Source organism: Triticum aestivum, chromosome 3D, assembly GCF_018294505.1.
Source record: "Triticum aestivum cultivar Chinese Spring chromosome 3D, IWGSC CS RefSeq v2.1, whole genome shotgun sequence".
Classification (NCBI taxonomy): Eukaryota; Viridiplantae; Streptophyta; class Magnoliopsida; order Poales; family Poaceae; genus Triticum; species Triticum aestivum.
In genome coordinates this window covers 154,587,865-154,594,553 of record NC_057802.1, presented here as the reverse complement: position 1 = coordinate 154,594,553, position 6,689 = coordinate 154,587,865, and positions in this window count along the sequence as shown.

The window sequence follows — 6,689 nt, the reverse complement described above, 5'->3', positions numbered from 1 at the left end:
GACCAGGCAGGGGACCGAGAGCAAGAGCAGAGCAGCAGCGCGAGCGAGAGCTAAAGCAGCAGCAGCTCCTACTGATGTGGACGTCGCCGCCGAGGGAGCGATGCCGTGGAGGAAGTGGCCGGCGATGCCGCCATGGATGGAGCCGCGCCGTGTCGGCTCGGGACCGAGCGCCGGCAGCACCATGAGATCGAATCAAGAAGAAAATGCGGCGATTAGTGTACAACCTCTTTGGTGGCGCCGATTAGGTCGCAGCTTCATCCGAGGAAACGGTGATGATGATGCTCTTCCGGTGGTGCAGGTGAAGACGGCGGTGTGGGAATGGAGGTGGCGCAAAAGACGACGGGAACGTCGGGGCAGCTCCTTGGAGGTGGAGGACGGGGTGGCTGAACCGGCGGGACGATGAGATTGACGACGGATCCTCATCCGGTACGGTGGATGAGGGACGTCGAGGTGTTGCTGTGGACGACATCGTCGAGGAAGAGGCTCCGGTTGGGTGGCGGACGGAGCAGGGTGTGGGGTTTCGTCGCGGGTTTTCGCGGCCTCGGTGTATGAATGGGTGGGCGGATGGGATGGCAGTGGGGAACCATGGCTTAGAGACGCGCTTGTCCGAAGTGTGGGGTAAGTTACGAAAGTACCCCCACCGATTTGAGGCGGTTCTTTCGGTTCAGGGGTACCACGGGCATTTCGCCTGTCGGGATTTCACAGGAGGTGGGAGTTTTCGCACGCGTTGTAATTTCGGAATAGCAAGGCGCGGGTTGAGATGGAGGGAGTTGTCGGAGCACAACGAGACAAAGATATATCTTAAATATTTCGGGCTAACAAGGCGCGGGTTGAAATTTCCGGACAAGCCTAACGTGTACTGTACCAAATCAATGCACACTACAAATGTCATTCAAAACTTTGAATTCATGTTATGTTCAATTAAAATATTTCGCTACGTGTATAATGCATGCAACCTACTACTCAAATGAACGTTTTAGTGCATTCCAAACGTATATACTACCGCTTCAATATGAACTAAATTTGAATTCGTTTCTCTATTTGAATAAGATCTACAGTAATGATTGTTGTGAAGTCAAAGCATTTGAATTCGTTTCTCTATTTTAACAACATCTACAATCATCATTATTGTCAAGTTAAACCATCGTTTGTGTATTATCTTCACAGCACACCACATGATTAGTCTCGAGTTACATATGAACTATGTGTACTATATGAACTCGAACTAGATTTTTTGGATCCACTTTATTTTGATTTCAAATCACATTACATTTCTAGCTCTAGCTAGATCTTCATAATCTAAACCATGTCTCATATGTATAATGTGTTTATCACATTATGTATGGTGCCCCGCCCCCTACACCTACAAGTATTTAGATCTGAGTTGCAAACACCACACATTACCAAAAATTCAAATAAAATGTGAGAATGTTCGATATATAGTATTGTTTAGATTGTTCTATTTAGTTGTAAGCTGCAAACGCCACACATTATCACAAATTCAAATAAAATGTGAGATTGTTTGATGTATAGTATGGTTTAGATTGTTCGGCATTTAGCTGTGAGTTGCAAACGCCATGCATTATCACATTATGGTATAACATGTGCACAGCACGTGTATCACCGCTATATTCATGCATGCAATGTTTAAAACACTATGATCTCCTATTCAAATATATGAATCTGCTTTCATATCAAATTATGATCTTTGTTAGTCTCTTACACCCACACAATCCTCTAACCTTTGTAGCTACCACTAACTTTCTCTCGTGCATGCACACGCCCTCCTCGCCCTCCCCCTCCCTCGGCATTCTATCCACCGGGCACATTCTTTTTTTTCTTTAGGTCGTTCTCCCAGAGTCTCCACAACTCCTTTCCAACACACACCGATCGATAAACCTCTCCAGCGATGCCTGCCTACAACATACACACACACCTTCAATCTCCTCCTTTATGTGTCCTTGCCTCGTGTCTCTCATATGGTCAGACACACCTCTCGCCCCTCTTTTCATCGATCTCACAACCACACACTCCTCCCCCTATCTAGCTAGTAGTTGGGCCTCTCGCACCACCTCCTAGCTCCATTCTCTCTGTCTATCCGTCTCGCTGGGCCTTATTTGCCTCTAACAAATGGACGTACACCGACCGATCTCTCGCTATACATATAGCTAGCTAGGTCCTTATAACTCGTTTTTACCCACACGTCAATCGATCTACCTTATTAGTTGTCTCTCTCCCTTCCTCCGACAAACAACAATTGATCTACCGATCTAGTTAGGTTTGCTTACCAAACACATGGTTCCCCTTCATCATCCATGGATGCGTCCCGACAGATCTATCACGCACAAGCACACACAGAAACACATCCCCACTCTTATTGATAACATTGCAGTTCCACCCTCAGTTTGTCTAGTAGGCTTCTCCCACCATCTTCGAGAAGCAACTCCATCACCCATCCAACACTCTACCCCTCTCCCTCCCTCTCTCTCCTCTCTCTCTCTCTCTCTCTCTGTCCCATCATATTTCCTGTCCTTCAGTTATGTATGGATGTTGACCGATCTCCCTCAAGACATAGCTGGGTCTCTCCTTCTCAACACATATACGAGTCGTTCTACCTCTATAGTTAGGCCTCTGCCTACCCCTCCCCCACCCCCTCCCCCCCCCCACACACCGATACATCGAGCGCTCTAGTCATGTCTCCCTGCCACACACAAACTTGACATGTGCCCTCTAACGTTCCGGTAGGCCAGTCGCCCTATATCTTTGACTTGCACACACACACAATTTCGATGGCTCTCTTCATCGATCTCGCACCCACCCACTTGATCCTCTCTTCGACTCTATCGATAGCTATGACCCCTCCCTCTCTTCTCGTGGATTGCCCGACCCTCTATGTATGATATGGATAGGCCTCCATTTCACACACATTGCATGCAAAATTTTGTTTGAGATGTCATCGACACATATTCCCACAAATAATTCACGAAATCAACCCCCACCCCACCCCCACCCCAAAACAAAAAACATTCACGAACGCGGTTTGTATCTCTCACACACACCCACGTAGGTGGGGGACGTGCACGAAGAGAAGAGGTGCATGCACGGCGCACGTACTCCTGTCTCTTTCCCAACCACACCCGCACGGGTACACGGTGGAGCTCATTTATGTACGAAAAAGGCAGCCCATGTGGTAATTTGGCACGTGTACTGGTTGTCCACTTGGTGGAGGGAGGATCATCTACCACGGGTGAACAAACAAATTGCGACTTGACGTGTTATGTTAAAAAAGAGGCAAACCATGTGGGGCCTACCTTAGAGGCAAGGCTCTATACACTGGAGTACTTTTGATGTGTCATGTCAACTCGCAGAACGAGGAGAAGCTTGCTTAGTACGCCGTCTCCCCCGCCCACGGGCGCGGTGGCTCGCAGGATGAGGTGAAGCTTGCTCCGCCTTACACCTGCTCCCTCGCCCATGCGCGCGGTGGCTCGCAGGACGAGGAGAAAAATTTACTACTCCCTCCGTTTACTCCTCGTCCCTACTACCTTGGTTTTAGAGATTATATCATATTGTTTGGAATATATATGTCCTTTACTAGATTTCAATATGAACTACTAGTACATACTCCAAACACTGATGTATGTAGACGTATTTTAGAGTGTAGATTCACTCATTTTGCTCCGTATGTAGCACTCCCCCTCGCCCCTCGACCCTCGCCCACGTGGTGGACGTGCAGCAATTCATTCGGTCTCATATAGCCAGAACGATATATACTGCACTACCATTATTGCTTGACTTCCCGAAGAGGCGAAGAGCCAATCGCAAGGTTAATATTTTGGAGATGCCAAGCGCAAGGTTATAGGAGAATGAGTAGTAGGTGCCGCGTCATTTATAAATAAAGTTTTTTTCTTCAGTGGCACATACGCAATATGATAGGTTCATATGGAGAGAAAAGGAAACTGCTCCACTATATACATAGTCAGGACGGGCCAGCCTACACGGTTGCTTGCTGGGGTTGCTCTCTTCACACTCTCTCGCACAAAACGACTGTGGCCACATCTCTAACATCCCGGCGGGTCACGTCCGCTTGGGTAAGGGGTGGATGCTTAGTGTAGATGCGGTGGCTGTCGCCGACGGCGAAAACCCACTGTCGGCACGTCCCGATCAGGGGTCCCCGCCGTTCTCTCTCACAAAGCCGGTGAGGTTGCCTTCGTCCCTTGCTCACTGCCGCGACGTGGGCAGTTGCCGCCTCCCGCCGCCCTCCTCAAGGTTGAGCTATGTCCCTCAGGTACAACTCCCTTTACAGCCGGCTTGCACCACTGCTCCAGCTGCCCACATCACTCCTTGTGGATATTTCTCTACTTCTTTGCCATGCACATACCTCTACTAGCTTCTATGTACTGTATTTGTGATGAGTTTATGTCTCATCAACTAGTCCAAGTAATCTTATTCTAATCACGCTTCTTCAATTTCTTTGCCACAGGGATGCTCATCTCGATTTTGGTGAAACTGCACAAAATGATCCGATGGTCAAAAGGTTGCAAACTTCATTTATTAGGAAGCTCGAACGTTGCCAGCAAATTGAAGCCTGGTCAGGGTTCATGGTTCAAGGGCTAGGGACTGCATGGACTCATCTAGTAATATTTAGGAACGGAGGGAGTACTATGTAAAGAGTTAGGTGTCGCACGGTGATAGTGTAAGGTGGGCCATGTAATCACTGAGCCTGCGTGTTTTCACTGCTCTTGCATGCCTCCGCTGTAAGAATGGAGAAAATTGTAATCTAGTAGTAGTACCTCCTTCCGCCGAAAGCGTGGGACATCCAGCAATCCTACCACCTCAGTAATAAAGACCAATGAGTCGTCAAATCACATAGACCCAGCAGTAAGTTGGACGGACGAAGCAACCATCACTCTTGCGCCAGTGAGAGGTCGCGTCCGCTCTGCCCGGGCATGAATGCGGCACCGATTCTTTGGAGCGGCGCTGACCGTTTCGGGCAGGAAGCGCGCGCGGGCGATGGAGGGGCTTTGGGTGGGCCAGGCTGGTCAGGAGCGGGCGTGGCAGCTGTCCGCATGTCCCTATCGGACACGCCCGGAAACGAGAGGATGCACCGACTCTCGCGGCTAAAATCGTACACTACACAACATCTCTCTATAGGAGTAGGTCGATTTGTCGCTCTCTCTAACACACACATGCTGTTAAACACACACACACACACACACGCACGCACACACACGCACCTTGGTCTCGTTGCACCTTCTAACGTGACTTATTACACCTAGACGGAGGGAGTAGTAAGTATACAAGATACGGTGGCACACTGACTTAAGTCGAATACAAGTGCCCAAAATTTGTGTGCATGTTATAATAAGGATTCACTTAAAATAGTACGTGAGCGAACAGAGGGATCAATTGGACAGTGTTCCCGAGCAGTAGCGAGATGTGTGAGGTAAGATACACCGCTGGCGCTTTTAATTTTTCTTATTAATTTGTTTGTTTCACCCTCTGACTGGTGGGACCCAACGTACTACGTGGAGAGAGGTAAGGTGACTAAGGCTGCATTATTTCTGCACCACTGTGGATAGTCTTACCACCAAAGCCACATGACACGATTATGATTGAAATCCCAATGACTCCCACACACACAGAAAAAACACGGCATGCTTGTCACACGAATGCAGGAATGTATAAAGGTTATTTCCCTCTCGTTGAACATAACGGGAGGGTTGTGTAGCTGGTTAGCCTGTTCGCTCATCAAACTTGAGGTCTCGGGTTCGATAACTACACTTGAGCATAATTTGTGCCAGGAGGATTCTTTGACTAGTCAAAATGTTTTCTAGGGTTTGCACGCTTCACACTCTCTCTCCAGTATATATATACACGCTGGAGCCTCAGCGCTTGTAGTTGCTCTCTTCACACTCTCTCGCCCTCTCCCGCTGGAGCCTTAGCGCTTGTAGTTGCTCTCTTCACACTCTCTCGCCCTCTCCAGATCTAAACAAGACTTCGTTGGCCTCTCTCTCCCCTCACTGCTGCTCAAAGAGCCGGCAGGATCCGTCCGTCGGGAAGGGAAGGAGGCTTAACGTTGTCGCCATCGGCGAGGGACTACCGGCGCAGCTGTTCACTTTCCACCCAGCGGCGACGCGGGAGGGCCTCCGACCCCTTCTTCTTCGCCGCCGTCCCGTCGCCCACCGAACCACGCCCCAAGAACCTTAAGGTATAATTTACTTACTCCACATGCATTGCTCTAGCTGCATGTATACCATGAATCTAGGACGTGGTTCAAAGAGGAAAGGAGTGGGAAAAGTTGTATATAGAATGAATCTAGGACGTGGTTCAAAGAGGAAATGAAGGGGGAAAGTTGTATAGCATGAATCTAGGACGTGGTTCAAAGAGGAAAGGAATGGGGGAAAGTAGTGGGGAAAGTTGTATCGCATAAATCTAGGACGTGGTTCAAAGAGGAAAGGAAGGGGCGAAAGTACTAGTTCAAAAAGGAAAGGAAGGGACAAGGCTGTAGAGTTTGAGCAGGACTAGATTTGCTGCACTCACATAGGGAATGGTGTCTAAAGATAACAAAATTGGGACCAACACAAATATGCTCCTTGGTTGTTTGTTCTTTGTTGCAACAGACTGTGCATGACCACAGTACATCGGTAGATGCACATAGTGCTGGTGCGTCCACTGTCCCGTGCAACTCA